The 17,685-nt window shown below is 41.8% G+C and overlaps 1 protein-coding gene across 3 annotated transcripts in view; it reads left to right on the forward strand.

The window, feature by feature from the left end:
- Window positions 1-17,685, forward strand: part of SPATS2L (spermatogenesis associated serine rich 2 like) — a 175,506-nt gene that overhangs the window by 17,834 nt on the left and 139,987 nt on the right. For all 3 annotated transcript variants that reach the window (XM_081242436.1, XM_081242439.1, XM_081242435.1), the window contains exon 2: window positions 5,178-5,226. The gene's annotated coding sequence lies outside the window, so the exon portion shown is untranslated. The remainder of the gene's footprint in view (window positions 1-5,177; window positions 5,227-17,685) is intronic.

Genomic DNA, 17,685 nt, shown 5'->3' on the forward strand with positions numbered 1-17,685 from the left:
TGTAAAATATATGTAAAAATACACCACTCCTGGGGCTAACCTCACCAGACCCCCCTAACTCTTTGCTTATACTCTATCCAATAATAAAGGGACAGGCCCTTTCTCTGCCCAGGAAGCCCCCAGTGCCCAGCGAGCTTGGCATCTCTCAGAGCTTAACTACTCACTCCCGTGGCACATCCCTCGATGAGGGAAGGAAGCCCTTGGCATCAGTACGTGGTTCCTTTGAATACAGTACAGACCTTTATAAAAATAGCCATTTAGGTCTATTAAGTTGTTCCAAGACAGAAGCAAAACTTGTATATTTGATGCATTATTTTAGCTTTCAACTAAAAAAGGGCTCACAATAAAAGACTATCAGATAGAAAAGCATATTCCAACAGGGTTGCATTATAAACAATTATAGGAAACTCTGATTATTAAAGCAATCATTTTGCCAAAGGGGAGAATGAAAGAGAAGAAGTTAGGAATTTTGACACTGGACATCACGCATACTTTTCTGAAGTCTCCTGTGGTTTCCCCCCAGCCCTGGTAATGTAGGCAAGGGCTCAGCAACTGCTTTTGAGTCTGGCTGCCAGAGAGTCAATCCCACCCCAGGGACTGCGCTCACTCCCTTTCCCCTGGGGCTGCTGCCGGCTAACCCGCCTTCCCTTTCTTGCCTCCCAGGTGGTCGTGGTGGCCCTTTCTCTCTGTCCTTTAAAAGGACAGGATTTGTTCATTGGCCACCCCAGCCTGGGCTCACTGCAGGACCCTTATGAAGGTGCTTCAGGTACTTAATGACTGAAATGTCTCCGTGGCATTCCTCGGAGATTGGCGGGGTGTGGGTCAACCAAGTGCTGGATGTTTTATACAAACCCCCATGAACACTTAGCAGTAGGGAAGCCAACAGAGGGCCCACGGAGGCCCGGACTCCTTGAGCCCGCTAGCTGGGAATGCTAACCCTGCTTGCTATACTCATCTTGAATCAATTTCTAAATTTTGTTTCTCCTTCTATGAAGGAAACTATTCTGAATTTCACTTATTTGCTTTGGTACCTCATTTCATTCAGCTCATTTCTTCATCAGCTATTTTTTGAGCGTCTGCTGTGTACTAGGCAAAGTGAGAGGAACAAAAAGCCATCAAACATTGAAAAGGAGAGAGCAGTTCACACCTCAGGCAGAAAGCAAGATAAGCCTCCAGGGTTGAGAGAGAGGGAGAGGTTAAGTATGTAATGATTTTTCTTTTTTTTGAGCTGTACTTTCTACAATAAATTGTACTGCCTGAAAATCTATACCAGTATTCATTTATGTAGCAAATCCCATTGTAATGAGAAGTCCTGTTATCTATGACTTGGGACAAGCATCATTTAGAACACAATTTTAGGGCAGCAGAAGACTTTGGACAGTCCCTTGGAGTGAGTTGAAATGGGATTTGACCTATATATCAAGCTTTTCCTTGATATTTTTCGTTTCCATGTGTCAACAAATACTTGACTTGATATTAAAGCCAGTTAAATCTATATTTCTTGCTGTAGTCAAGTACAGCAACATATAACCAAGGGCAACATACCCTCACCAGCCATATTTTGTTAAGTACATGTATTTTATCATAAACCTACTTGACTGAACTACTTTCACATGAATAGGGTGAAAATATCAACGTAACTACCATTAAAAAAAAAGAAAAGCTGGAGAATCTCTGATCTAGTCCCTCGCCCTTCATTTAAGCAATCTCATAGTTTATTTTGCTCACTTTCATCATAAGGAATGACAATATGGAAAAGATCTTGATTGTGGTAGCTGTGGTTTCTTTCTCTTTTCTCTAAAGGGTTCGCTGTAACCCATTCTCCCAACTCCCATCCCAACCAGAGGATTTCTTAACACAGCCGCAAAGTGGCAAATACCAGTAAACTCAAGAGTCTCAGACTGTAGGAATCTAATCAATGTGATGAAAGGGAGAGTGAGGTGGAAGCCTCTTACTTACTCTTTTTCTGAACTTTTAATTGTTAGAAAATTTCTGAAAATTATGTAGTAAAAACTCAGTGTTTCCATAAACAAATGGCCTGAAGCATCAATTTATAAACACCAACAAATTTATTTACTGTTATTAGAAGAGCCTAACTTCTCCTGCCTGTGTACTATAAATGGAAGAGTGACTGTCATTTATTGGGCTCCTACTCTGTGCTAAGCATTTACAATATCTCACCTCTAACAGTCAAAATGATGCTTTAAGCATGTATTATTATTTCCATTTCATGTTCAACTTCGGCTGCTGAGTAACTTATCTGAGGGCACCAAGCTAGAAAGGGTATAAGCAGGGATTTGAACCCAAGTTTGTCTGGTTCCAAAGCCTCTTCACTTTTTACATCAGGAATCTTGAGAGTGTAAAAAGATTTCTTTTTCAAATTGTTAAAGTTACACGTGCTCATTATAGGAAGTTTGGAAAGCAGACAAAATTATAAAGAAGAAAAAATCACTCATGATTCTTCACCCCAGGGATGATCACTACTAAAATTTTATTTTATTTTTCTTTCTAGGCCTAAGAAAGCTATAATTTATATATCCAAGAGGGTATTGTTCCTCAGAATTGTCATCCTTGAAGTTTATTCATGTTCTCTAACAATGTTGCCATTGCTTAAAACATTTTTGGAGCCAATTTAGGAACTAAATTCTCTGTAGACTCCCATGCACTGGGTACTTTGGTAGAGACATAGCAAAGAGGGTGTATCCGTTACCTAAATACCTGTCAAAATAATACATTTTTATGTTCTACCTTTTTGTGCCTTCTGAAGTTATATGCTGCAAATATTTGACCATCCTGTAAAGAATACCGTCATTGCCCTCTCTAAGAACCATAAACATCTTCTGCGACTTCAATTGTGGTAGGAGATGGAATTTACCAAAATGCTACTTCCTCCCATGTCAAAGATTGATGGACATTTGGGGTTATGTTTAAAAGTCTTTATTAAAAATTAAATCAATAAATGTTTAATGTCTCACTTGACAACTCATGTTATGTGTTACATTGTCCACACAACAATGTTTGCCTTTTGTGGTACATAAAGAAAATCAAAGAATTGTTTTTGTCAAAGTTTGAAAAGCACATTTTAAAATCAATTTCTTTTTAATGGAAGTATTATACTCACTGAATTATTTCCCTCCAAGGAGTTTCTGTAAAAGCAAATATATCTTAAGTGTGATGAACTGATCTTTAAATAAAGTTGGTAGCATCTTTTGTCAGAGTGTTTCGCAAAGAAGCAGGCACGCATGCGCACTCACACACACATACATAAAAGATCGCTATCAAAATGGCCACGGGTATACTTTATCAAAGTGAAGAAAGTCAAGTAATTAAGTGCCAGCTGAGTTCTCATCTCTTTGGTTTATTGCACACAACACTATTACTTTCAGAAAACAAACCTAACCCTCAGCTCAAGCATCTCCCTGGTTGTCTGGCTTCTGCCTTATTTTTCAGACATTCTTATCTGCCCCATAAGGTTAGCATGGCACCCCCTTCCCAGATTGCTGGGCACCTGGGACACCGGGACCCTGGGTCCTAAGATTGGTGCAGAGTCCTTCGGGGCCACACCCAGAGCTCCGATGGGGGCCCACTGGGCATGCGCAGGTGTCCTAAGGGCTGCCCTCTTCCCTGGTCTTCCGATTGCCGAGATTTCCCGTGGTAAGACTTCATCGTGCTCTCAGAGCTCATTACAAAGTGTAGGCTTTGTCTTGTGTTTTAATCCTGGGCACTATTCACAGTGCCTGGCATTGTGTTCAGTCAGTGTGTTAGAGAAATGAAGGGTTACAATATATTCTCGCAGAAATGGACTGTTCGGAGGAAAGGTAGTCTGATTACAAGAGAGTCCGAATAGAATGGTGACTTCGCATCTCAAGACTTAAGGGCCTCTAGGTCCATCCTCTCACTTAAAGATGAGAACCGGAGAGGTCAGCTGACTTGGAAAAGGTCACCTAGAGAGATGGCGCCAAGCCAGGCACAGCATCCAGCGTCCTGAGGTCTTGTCCCGTCCTTCCCAGTGCTCCCTCCTGTCCTCGTTCCCCGGTTGTTTCATGGATGTTGAGCTGACTTTGCAGGATCAGTGACCAGAGCATTTGAAGCCCCACGTGGTGCTTAACAGAGCAACGGATGCAGAGGGATTCTCAGGGAACACTTGAAGAGATTGTTGACTTAGTGAGTGATTGCCTGGTTGACTTAGGAGCCCAGCACCTGTCTCTGTGCCTAAGTGGTTACTAGCTGAATGGTGAGTTCCCTGGGCTTGTGTGGATATTACAGGCTATGTTTTGGAAAGGAGATCATTATAGAAATAATAATAACAATAACAGTCACTAACATTTATTTGTGATCAATTAGGCAGGATATCCCTGTGGTTTAAAGTCTAGGCCCTGTGGTCAGATGGTCACAGAATCCCAGCTCCATCACTTGTCTTGTATATATATATATATTTTAGATACTGGGGGTAGGAGTTTATTAATTAATTTATTTATTTTTGCTGTGTTGGGTCCTCGTTTCTGTGCGAGGGCTTTCTCTAGCTGTGGCAAGCGGGGGCCACTCTTCATCACGGTGCACGGGCCTCTCACTATCACGGCCTCTCTTGTTGCGGAGCACAGGCTCCAGACGCGCAGGCTCAGTAGTTGTGGCTCACGGGCCTAGTTGCTCCGCGGCATGTGGGATCCTCCCAGACCAGGGCTCGAACCCGTGTACCCTGCATTAGCAGGCAGATTCTCAACCACTGTGCCACCAGGGAAGCCCCTTGTATATTTTTATGAGAGGTGCTTTCACCTTTTGGTGCCTCATTTTCTGTATCTGCAAAATGCCAGTGGTAATAGTGCCTACCTCAGAGTATCGAAGAGTTAACCCACTGAAGCCCTAGAACAATGCCAAGCACCTTGTAAGAAAGTAATAAATGTTAGCTGTTGTTATTAAAATATCACTACTGTGTGTGCCAAATTCATTGTACAAATTATATACTACCCAGTCTTCCCAACATCTCTGTGAGGAAGCTACTATTATTGATATTGTCCCGCATTTTACAGTTGAGTAAGCTGAGGCTTTAAGTCACAGGTAAGACCCAATTCCTTGTCTGCCTGACTCCAGAGCCCGTGCTTGGGTGTGGGTGTGAGGGAGATGAGTGGTGTGGCTTTGAAATGTGAGATCTGACTTCCCAAATTTCTTTTTTTTCCTAGAGCACTCCAGACTCTGACCACTGTCAGGAATATCTCCGTGGATTCCCAGGTAAGTAAAGGCTGATCCCTCCCTTCTCTGTATCCTCCTGCTGCCCACATGGCTGGCTGCCCCTGCACCTGCAGCTGACTCCCACAGGTCTTGTCACAGTCTGTCAGCCTTTCAGGATTTTAGCACCAGAGTGCTCCTGTATAGGTGTACAGACCGAAGAGACAAGTCGCTCATGATGGGGTGGGGGATGGGGGATGGGGGATGGAGGCAAGGAGAGGAGGACTGGAAGCAATCCTCCCCCACCCACCTGTGCCTTCTCCACCTACATCACCTACATCGACGTTTCTATGGATTCCTGTAGTTGCATGCATGTGAAATACCTCAAAGTACCAGGGGAAAAAAGTCTTTATTTATAGAGGTCATTGTGTTGTAGAAAGGAATTATGGTTAAGAGTGGTGGGCTCTGGGGCCAGACTACTTGGCTTTCCCTCCTTGAAGGGATAACCATTTTTGCTGTTGTCGAAGAACTTGGTCCAGTGAATCTGGAAGTCTGGCTTGCAGTCGTCAGTGCTCACTCAACGTTGAGTGGGGAGTGGAAGGACACAGACTTTTGAGCCAGACAGCCTGGCTTTGCATCTTGCTTCTGCTGCCTAGTAATTGTACGGTCTCTGCATGTCACCTGCCTCTCTGAGCCTCAGTTTCCTTCTCTTTAATATGGGGATGATTATACCCATCTTGCAGAGTTGTTGGGATATTTCTAGCTCATGTATGTAAAGTGGACTATATAAGATTGACATTCAGTTAAATGGTAATTATTATTGTTATCAGTTATTGGTATTTGACTGGGTTCATCACAAGTATTTGTTGGAGGGGAAGCATGTTGTTATTTTTCGTTCCTCATACTTTACAAAAATATTTTTATTCTTATTTTTTCCCCCCAGCAGTCTTGCTTGTTTAAAGTAATTTGCTTAGCAAGCCATTTTTCACTGTGAAAAGATCACCTCTGGTCTAGATCCTGTCAAATGATTGTACATTCCAAATAGAAGTAGTCCAAAATAATGAGGTCTTACTGCACCTGGATGTTTCCATGAATGTTTAAACTTGATTCTTTTTACATAACCCTGAAACTTCAGTAGTAAGATGACTGTAACTTTTTGAAAAGAGCCATTAACGTTGGTTGTTTTCTGTGAATGGAATAGAATACTTTACTTCCTCATATCTGAAATCTGAATCACCACGAAAACATTTTCTTTATTGTTGTTCAAAGAGAATTATTATGGAAACTACTGGTTGATTCTTCCTCTCTCTGTCTCTCTCTCTCTCTCTCACACACACACCCCTTAGTTTTTCTTTCACACACACACACACAGCTTAGTTTTGCTTTCCATTAGGCAACTGAAGAGTTACTATGTAAATTCTGGCAGCCTTCTCCCCATCAGACAAGCAAGGGCACAATCAATTCCTGTTTTCTTGGAACGTACCAGATAATCAGAAACTCTGATTATTCTGCTGGAAGGCAACAAACAGCTTGATGGAAAGATGTACCAACTGAAAACAATTCTGATCATATTTTTGTCAGGAGAATGAGATACCTCCAGCTGTCTGTCACTAATTATATTAGAGGTAGAAAGCAGGAATGTTTTGGCCTGCGAAAGATTACGGCTGTCTCATGCTGGAGCACCAGTTTTACTGGCTGCTTATCCCAGAACAGTGACATCGGACGTCCATTCTGTAACTCATCTTGCCAGTTAGTCATAGTCCAAACCCATGTCACATGAGCACACTTAAGGAATTTTCTAATTATAGTTCAAAGTCTTTACTTTTATCTTTTTACGCTCATTCTGCAGACATCACTGATTGAAATGATTTCTCCCTCAGCATAATCCTATTGCCGGCAGTCACAAAAGAACAGGGAGATGGCAAATGAAACCCACAGTAACTGAAGAGGTGTCCGAATTCAATTAGGAAGCGACCTCTCCCATGTGGACGCATAAGCCATATAAATCCATTTTAATTGTGAGCTATGGTACTTATCTGGTCATGTTTATTTTGGATGCAAGTGCCAAAGCTGGATTTAGACCAGAACTCCAGATCTTCAAGCTCTAATGACTAATTTGGGTATCCATCGAATCCCTTAATTCATTTCTTAATTAGTTCTCCCAGAATTAGAGTTGCTTGGTTACAGTCATTTCTACAATATTTTCCAATAAAAGCAAACGTACATAGATTTTTTTTCCCCTTTGGTTCACACATTTGCCCTGGTCTTAAAGAACTATTCTTCTTGTTATCAAAATTATAACAACAATGATAACAACAAAACTAACATGTTGCCAGGCAGTAGAGTGTGAACTGACGCACCAGGAACCGGTTTGATTCCCAACTCAACTACTTACAGCCATGGGACCTGGGTCAAGTTACTTTCCCTCTCTGGGCTTCAGTTTCCTTTTGTAAAATGGGAAGGATAATAGTACCTATCTCATAGGGTTGTTTTAAGGATTAAAAAGGCATTGCGGGCTTCCCTGGTGGCGCACTGGTTGAGAGTCCGCCTGCCGATGCAGGGGACACGGGTTCGTGCCCCGGTCCGGGAAGATCCCACATGCCGCGGAGCGGCTGGGCCTCTGAGCCATGGCCGCTGAGCCTGCGCGTCCAGAGCCTGTGCTCCGCAATGGAAGAGGCCACAACAGTGAGAGGCCCGCGTACCACAAAAAAAAAAAAAAAAAAGAATAAAAAAGGCATTGCATGTAAGAACTAATATGCAGACAGTGCCTGGCATTATCATAGATGCTAGTTATTATGTTTTTTGTCAATAATACAGTGGGAGACGGAGGAGCAGATTTGCTGGTGCCACGATATTGTCATCCAAGTATGTCCCATTTCTGTAGTCCATTTGGAGATCATTCATGATGGTAATGAAACATTGGAGACTGAGGTTGGAATTAATCTCTATTGTTTGTATTTTGTACTCCTCAGTTTAGCTCAGGATTAACATTTTTGGCTTTCCATGCTTGATCAATATGAGTGCTAACTTGAAACCTTTTGGTGCAAAATTGCTTTAAAATTTCAATGAACATTTTTTTTCTCTCAGCAGACACAATATTGGCCCTCATTAAAAGGAAAAATGCAATTACAGTATGTAAAAAACATATATGTGGCGGGGAGAGGAGATTTGGGGGTATTGGCTTCAGTAAATTCATTGGAAATTTTCAAACTATTTTTTAACAGAGTTAAGTGCATTTAATGTCTTGGTTCAAATTTAGTCAGTGTGCAAGAGTGAAAGTCTAGGGAAAGATAAATCTAGTAATTTAATGAGCTTTCCTCATGGCTACGTAAGAGTTAGTTTATATTAAAATTGATTTCCAAGTGATTCACTAGAATTACCTTTCTTAGGTTTTTTTGTTTTGTTTTTTTTTAGAAACTAAGGTCCGATCCAGCAATTCCACTCTCATGCATGCACAGGTGTGCAGTTGTCTGTGTATTCTAGAGAAATGTACACTTGTGTACATCCAAAGATGTGTAAATTGTTCTTAGCAGCATTATTTGTATTCATCTCAAATTAGAAACACAGAATATCCATCAATAGTAGAATGGATGAATAAACTGCAGTGTAATCATAAGGAATTATGATGTCTATAACTATATAGTGGAATATTATACAGCAATGAAAAAAGAATAAATTAGTGCTACACACAAGAAGAGGGATACATCTTAAGACGGTAATGTTAAAAGAAAGAAGATACAAAGTATACATAGCAATGTTATTTCATTTATGTAAAGTGTGAAAACAGAAAAAACTAAACTCTGTTGCTAAGGGTTACAGACATAAGTGGCCAGGAATTTATTACTGAAAGAATCAGGATAGTGGTTCCCTCTGAAGGGCATGCTGGGGGAGAGAGAGGAGTTGCGGGTCTCGCGTGAGTGCTGGCGATGTTCTGGTTTTTGACAGGGGCTGGCAGTTGCATGGGTAATACACAGTGTATACATCAAACATTAATGTTTCATGTGCTTTTCTGGTTGTGGTTTAGAGTTCATAATTTTAAAAGTTTTTAAAAAGGCAAAATAAACTTTTTCCCACCCAGGTTGGTTTATCCTTGCCCTGCATAGTTTTAGGCCAAGTGATTCCTGTGATTATAAGTGACTCTAGAAGTAACCGACTGCCTCACTGCCTGGCAAAATGGCCTCCAAAATAGGATATGTACCCACAGGGAGCTCTTGAGAAGATTCATTTGGTTGAGAAAGACATTGATTAGAATTTTCATTTACATTCATTTTATTATCATGAAACATTATGATAACAGATGGTGACTATATTGGCACTGGCATCATTCCTGGGTCCACGTGTCAAATGGTCGAGTATCACCTGGAGGGAGGGAGGTGAGGCCTCCTCTTCACAGTGGCTTCCCCTCTGGCTCATCTGCTTTGGTTATTTTGCGGAATATATCATGCCTGGTCAACTGTATTTACAAATTCTATGTTTTAGTTTTAACAAACCCTCACAGAGTCTTAAAAAGATTCTACAAAGAATTCCCATAAATTGAAGATAATTTTAATATTTCAAGCAACAAGAAAATGTCAAAGTTTAACATGAACTCTGTCAGCCCTGTTATGAGGTAATGACAGTGCTCATCTAATCCGATCTTGCAAGAAGCTGGCCACCAAAATTCTAAATTATCTAGAAGACGTACAGATTTATATCCACTGTGGTTAATTAGTCATGAATCTCGTCCTGGGTGTATTAGATTTGAGACATCATGGTTAGCAAAATAGTACATCAATTCTGTCATTCCTTTCTATTTTTTTATGTTTTATAATGTATATACAATAATACATGTATATGAATCGTAACAAACCATTATATATAGTTAGTACAATAATACATATATATGAATCGTAAACAAATAGCCAAACCTTTTTTTGTTCAAACATGTAAGATGAAAATACCTTGGATACCACTTCCTTGTAGTTCAAAGGCTACTCCCTGCTAATAGTTAAAATGTGTAGGAGAAGGTAAACTTACTATCCGTGTCAAAAAGAGGCATTCTTGGTCTTAATGTTTTTATTGACAAATATCATCATAAGGCAATAGTTTGTATTTTTTACTTTATTAAGACTTTCCCCAAGCCCTTGGTTTGGAGTTGGGTAGGAAAAAATGAAACGATGTATATACTCAGAATAGCTCTGTTTTTCTGTTTTGCTTATATTCCCTGTAAGATTCGTTTATGATTACATATATACATACACACCGAGGGGTAGTGGGAAGGGTGCTTGACCGGCAGTCAGGAGACCTGGTTCTAAGCCTAGTTCTGCCACTTGCCAGCAATCAGGCCACAGCACAGAGGCAGTGCCCTCGCTGAGCTGTCCTTGCCTTTTCTCTCTCCTGAGGGGATAATAGCAACCCTTCCCTGGCCCTGACAGTGATCACATGTGAGGACATCTGTGAAATGGAGTTTCCTACAAACAGAAGGAATTATGGTCCTGTCCCTTCTACTTCACCTTTAACAAAACGTAGCTTCTTATTAAAGTACTAACGTCCTTAACCTACAAGGCTCTTTTGATTGGAAGCTACAGAAACTGACTGGCTAGCTTAAACCAAAACAGAATTATTTTTGAATTGTTTTATTGGCAGGATCCTGGGGCATCTATAGCATTGAAGGGATGGTAGAACCTTCAAACTGCACGAGGGGCCACCACCAGGGAAGGCCTTGCAGACTCGACACGGGGCTTTGTGGTCTCTTCTCTAAGGGATTGCTGTCAGTGTGATGGAGTGCTGATGACGTCTACCTGCTGGGGTTCATAGTTCAAAGTCTGAGGCTCCACGAAGAGGGAACCTAATTTATCCAACTTAGGTTGATGACCGCCTTTTGACCAGTCAGCCTTAGGTGGGAACAGGTCACATAGGATAGACAAGGTTCCTGGGAGCTCTAGCCCTGCATGTCTGGGCCATCTCAGGAAACCAGGCATCCCTGTGAGCTTCTGCCTACCACCGGTATTAATGTTTCTATAGTTGCTAATGACTCAATTCTCTTTAAGGGGTTTGAATAAAAGGAATCAAAGAAATTTAAATAAGGAAGTGTATATGAGCATTTTCTTCAATAAATGTCAATGCACCTAACTGAGTCTGGGCTTCTCATATTTTTCTTGAGGTGAACACTGAAGTTGAAATCACTTTCATTAGATGTTGAAAATTCTCTGTAGGTACCAAGGGGTCCTTCTGCCCAGGCTGCTTCTCTAAGGTTTGACTCCACTTCTACCTTTAGCTACTGCTCTACCTCTGGTTAGAAAGAAGGCATCAAATGAATTTTAGGATTCCTAATGCCGATGCTCTCTTCACTGACAGCCTGACTTGACCTAAAATTTTATGCCAGTGTGGAAAGAAGGTAAGAGAGGTACACAGAGACTGTGTACCACAGGCAAGTCATCATACCACTAAAGGACCTTAATTTTTTTCTCTTGTGAACCTATTAAAGTATATTTGAATATATCACAGCCATTTCTAGACAGACGTATCCAGCTGTTCCTCACACCAGTGGGTATTTGATACATAGCATTTGTTCTACCAGGGCTCAAGCAATTACTTATAATATTTTAATAATGGAAATGATGAAAATGTTTATATCCCTGAAAAATCGATGCATATCTTCCAAAACAAGTTAAATATTGCTATCAAGGGCTTCCCTGGTGGCGCAGTGGTTGAGAGTCCGCCTGCCGGTGCAGGGGACACGGGTTCATGCCCCGGTCTGGGAGGATCCCACGTGCCACAGAGCGGCTGGGCCCGTGAGCCATGGCCGCTGGGCCTGCGCGTCCGGAGCCTGTGCTCCGCAACAGGCGAGGCCACAACAGTGAGAGGCCCGCATACCGCAAAAAAAAAAAAAAAAAAAAAAAAAATTGCTATCAAATATTGCCCTGGCAAGTCCTAAATAGAGTATTGTCCCCTTTGGAACATTCACTATTAGCTATAAAGAGTGCAGAAATTCTTTGTTTTTAAAGCACATACACATAATGTAAGAACCAAATTTTATGTTGTTAACAGATAGTGAAGTATCTTTATGTAAAAAGAGAAGTTCTTTCTTAGAGAAAGAGTACCACCGAAGAAAGAGAAGTGGTAACAACAATCATTATTTTACCCGGTCTCCATTTTCCCAAGTGCTGAGTTATAATGTAATCTGTGGTTTATACTTTTTAAACCAACTCTCAATAGATTACCAACCCAGTGCCTCACACTGGTTAGGTTATAAGGATGATTTATTATTTGTCAGATTTTAAGTGCTGACCCATGAAATGTTCAACTTGTATTGACAGCTGTTGTCCAAAGGTTTGCAGGTGTCCTGACTAATGCTTTGAAAGACCAGCATTAGCAATAAATCACAGCATACATAATTTTTCGATAAAGTAGTGGAAAAGATTTTGCCTTCTAGGTCCTCTAAGCTTTGGTATTTGGAAGTTACTTAAACGGGAAATTAAAGTAAAAGGGTAAAACATTCTCAGGCTTTAACTCTTGAATTTTGGGCCAGCCATAGTCAATAGCTAAAGCATCTTGGTAGCTTTGTTCTCCTAACCCTGAGATCTCTTGGCTCTGGGAACTAACAAAGTGCCAAGCATAGGCCTAATTGCATTCCTGGTTACTGAGACAAAAATCTCATAGGAATTTTCCTTTTTTTTCAAAGGAGTACCGTGAGCATTAACATTTTCTGGAATAGCAAAATTGTTTATAAGACTTCTGCAAAGCTTTCTGAAAAGAGAGCTCGAAGGGGGCTCTGGCAGCCAGTTAAGAGGCATGCGGTTCCTCACCTAGAGTGACAAAGAGTTAGGGAGAGGAAATCAGCAAGTAGGAGAGATGTGGCTTTGTCCTCTAAGCTTGCTCTCTGCTAATGAGTTGATGTTCTCTTTTCTTCTTCTTTCTCTATGGTCTGCTCAAAGATTTAGCAAAATGGTGCATGATATATTCAGCTAGCCCCACGGTAGACCACCGGCTGACTGTAAATTCTGTTCACTAGTATTTCCAGTGCTGTGACTACTGCTTGATACATAAGAAATGTTCCATTAGTATTTGTTGAATGAAGGAATATATTCAGGTAGGTCTTTCTGTGATCTGTATATTGGTGATTTATATATTGGGCCAGATATACTCTGGGCCACATTACTTCTGATCAAGGAATCAGTATCCAAATTTAGTAGACTGGGACCTTCCAGTATGATGGAGAATAAGGGCTTGGAGAAACCAAAACTTGGAACAACCTGAATACTCAGCAATATACAAGGAACTGATACAACCTTCCAGGAGGCTTACTTTACTCCAGAAGTTAGCATATCCAGTGAAAAGTTTTAGCTTATCACAGTTTTTCTTAATGTAAATAGGTTTGCAGAGTTCTTACCATACTGACAGTATCAGTTTCAACTTTATAGAATTTTGCTTTTAATACATCAGTTGGCAAGCACCCAGTGCCAAGACCAAGGGTTAGCTCGCTGCTTCAGTTCCTTCCTCCAAGCTGCAACTTCTCTCGCAGCGCCAGGCAGCTGTCTCCCAAATGTATGCTGTCAGTAACGTAGGAAACCAGATGACCAAAAGAGGGTAAATCAGCACAAATTTATCGTCAGAGCTGAGAGAAAGAACCTCAAAATGAATGCTCTGCTAACTGTGGGTCAGAAATATTATCTTTGTATCTCAAGGACAGGACGTTTTTGTTTTCTTGGCAGTGTTGGGTCTTAGCTGCGCGCGGGCTTTCTCTAGCTGCGGCGAGCGGGGGCTACTCTTCGTTGTGGTGGCTTCTCTTGTTGCGGAGCACAGGCTCTAGGCACACGGGCTTCAATAGTTGTGGCACGTGGGCTCAGTAGTTGTGGCTCGCAGGCTCTAGAGCGCAGGCTCAGTAGTTGTAGCGCATGGACTTAGTTGTTTCGTGGCATGCGGGATCTTCCTGGACCAGGGCTCAAACCCATGTCCCCTGCATTGGCAGGCGGAGTCTTAACCACTGCGCCACCATGGAAATCCCTCAAGGATAGAACATTTAATATAGATTTGGGTACAAAGTACACATCACCCTCCAGGCATGCTCAACTGTGTCAACCAGAAAAATTTCTTTAGTGTTTACAATTTCCCCTTTTTCCTAAATTAAAAAATGCTAATGTGAACCCTTGACTCTCAACAACACGTTATTATTGTATATAGGGCAAAGAGTGAATATGACACTTGCCTAATGACAAAACAGTTCATTTTAACTCAGCAGACTGGGAGTAATATTAGCTTGTTTTCTTTTTTCCATGCTTCTTTGTGGAAATAGGCCACAATCATTTTTATTCAATCATTCTTCATTACCTTATAACAGGCTTCCTGTTTATGCTATGAAGAGCTGTTTTTAAAGACCCTTGAGGGGTCTTTCACCTATAGTACCCCTTTAGAATATCTGAGGGTTTGGAAATATAGAAACTTCTCTTAATGAAATATGTTTAATGGTCTGTGCAGAGTATTGCAATATTTACACCTAGTTCAGGTAATGTAAATTTTATTTAATTAGTCATTCTGGGAAAGTAGTAGATATTTTATAATAGATTCAGTACCTAGAACCCACTGTTTGCCTATTATGTATAGTACTTTAGATAAAATTCTATGAGGAGTATTTATAGATTTAAAAAAGTATTTTTATGCAGTAGCATAAAGCCAATTCTTAGGGACTCATAATAATACGAAGAACATGTCATGTTGGGGCATGAAAAGCACCCATGTGGGACAAACTTTTATAAAAATTCTTTGTAAACTTTAAAGTGCTGTACAAATGTAATCATTATTTTTACATCTGTGACATGCAGAACTTCTGGGCTGAATGACAGTCCATAACTTCGTGTTTTAATGCTGAATATGTTCCTGTTTCAAGGGAGATTTCCTTTTTCACATGTAACCCTTGTGTCAGAGACTCCCTGAGTTCCTTAATTGGATTCCTTCACACTGTACTTGACTTTTGAACCCTCCAGACCATGCTTGTGCCAGGAGAAGCACACTTCACATGATGCTTTAGAAGGTGGTATGATTTCTAGGAAGGAACCTCAACCTGCATCACAACTGCAATCTATAGATGACGGCTAAGAGCCCCACCGTGGTCATCTCCCAGTCCCTCCTGCACACTGGAATACGACTGAGAAATCACTCATTCCTGGCCTTATGTGGCCCCCCTTTATGGGCCTCTGACATGCCTACTTTTCCAGAACTTCTCTGCCATGACACTCTGCTGCTTTGGTATCTTCTGCAGGCTGGTCCTTTTTCGGTAGCTATTCCAGGCACCTGCGTTTTTTTCTGCCATCACCGTGTCTCGGTCGGTCTCTCTGTTCCTCTCTGTCCTCCCAAGACCACCTTCTCTGCTCCTTCTTTGCCCCCATGGCTGCAGGAAACTAGAAAATGTGTCCTGGTAGTATTCCTCTGCCCGTTTCCCACTGCCCTCTCTCTTCCCTGGGTGCAATTGCTCTTTTCTCCAGCACTCCAGCGTTGCCAGCTGCATCTTTGTTCTCCTCTCTTGCCCAAGAGCTCGCGTGGAGTGGGCGCAGGGGTGGGGGGAGGGCTGGTGGTGGGGTACAGCCCCTTTCTCCGCGGCTCTAGAAGTGCTTCATTGTCCGCACCCAGGACCAGGCCATGGGAAACAGACTCCTGGACAGTCACCATGGGCTATACAAATATTACTTCCACTTAGCCTGACCTTTCATTGTGCTCTAAAATGACTGAAAATACTTAAATGGTATGCAGTATGTTTCCGGAAACAAAAATAAATGGGGTTCTTTTAAGAAGCCACACTTGCACTTTTGCCCTTTCCTTCCTTTTTGAGTCATTGTATCCAGTTCAAGGTTTCCTTTTAGCATGTCTTTTTCTTTGGTGAGAAATTGCTAATTTCTCTACTGATAAAATTATGAATCATAGAAGCAATGTAAAGATAAGGATACCTCATCTGGCCTTAAAACACTTAGCTCTGGGAATTGAGTCTTGTGAACATTTCTTAAGTGGCGACTTGTGGCAGGCACCCACAGACAGACTGACTAGTTCTGTAACCGCGTCAGGGTACTAATTCAGCTAATCCTCACAGCGGCCTTGTGAGGTGGGTAGTATTGTTATTTGTCTGTGTTTTAGGATGTAGACACTGAGGCATAGTGAAAACAAGTTAGTTGCCCAAGTTCACACAGTTAGCATGGGCAGAGCCTGGACTTGAACCTCGGGGGTCTGTCTCAGTGCCCACGTTCTCAACTACTGAACTAGCTGCCTAAATGCCTTGAGTGCATCATGTAACCCCTGGGAGCCTGATTCGTCATCTCTGAGGTGGTACTAGTAACACCTACCTTACTAAATTGTGGGGAGGATCAAATGAAACGATTATTTGAAAGGGCCCACTGTAGATTGTGAAATGCTAAAACATCCAGGTTAATTTTGGGCTAACTGTCGATAAGATATTTTCTGTTAGGTGGGTCTTATTGTTGAATCTGGTCCTTGCTCCTTGGATATACTGCTGGTTCAGATGAAATACTGCGTGTTTGTCTTGAGGGTTTTTTTGAAATTTCAGAAAACCCCAGGTTTCACAATGAAAATGATCCTTTTATTCCTAAATGGTAGCATCTGGGAGTATTTAAAGCATAGGCAAAACTCAGTGTAACACTTTTAACATGCCAAGTAAGTTCAATGATATTCGTTCCCTTTAACCCCTTTAACATTAATGTAGCACTTAACACCCCTCCCTTTTCTTCTAAATCACGCAAAATTAATTTTCTTCCAAGTCTTCTGTTTACTACATACCGAGTACTTGTCATGAAGGGTCCTTCAGTGTATAACATGGGGTCTGGGACCATGCTTCTCAACACACAGCCCTGAAATGGGAGATATCAGGCAAGATTTAGGCCAATGGAAGAGAGGTGGAAATCGAGTCTAAAGATGAGGATTTAGAAAGACCATGGGCTGGGACTTCCCTGGTGGCTCAGTGGTTAAGAATCCGCCTGCCAATGCAGGCGACACAGGTTTGAGCCCTGGTCCGGGAAGATCCCACATGCAACGGAGCAACTAAGCCCATGCGCCACCACTACTGAGCCTGCGCTCTAGAGCCTGCAAGCCACAACTACTGAGCCTGCACGCCACAACTACTGAAGCCGCACCTAGAGCCCATACTCTGCAACAAGAGAAGCCACCGCAATGAGAAGCCCGCGCACCGCAACGAAGAGTAGCCCCCGCTCACCACAACTAGAGAAAGCCCACATGCAGCAATGAAGACCCAACATAGCCAAAAATAAATAAATAAACTAAATAAGTTTATTTTAAAAAAATGGATCTCCATTTCCTTATTAAAAAAAAATAGAAAGACCACGGGCTGAAAAACCCCATGTTTCAAAATGTGGGACAGGACACCAGAGCCAGACCCCCGAGAGGTCTGATGGGTGGTGCTGGAAGAGAGGAGGACTTGGGAAGAAGCAGAAAGAGGAGACTCAGAAGGACAAGCCGAGCAGGAGATGGGTGTTTCCTGCAGCTGGTCCAGGGGAGATGGAAGCTTCCCTCTTCCCCGTGATG

This window comes from Mesoplodon bidens (genome assembly GCF_964165515.1).
Source record: "Mesoplodon bidens genome assembly, chromosome: 8".
NCBI lineage: Eukaryota > Metazoa > Chordata > Mammalia > Artiodactyla > Ziphiidae > Mesoplodon > Mesoplodon bidens.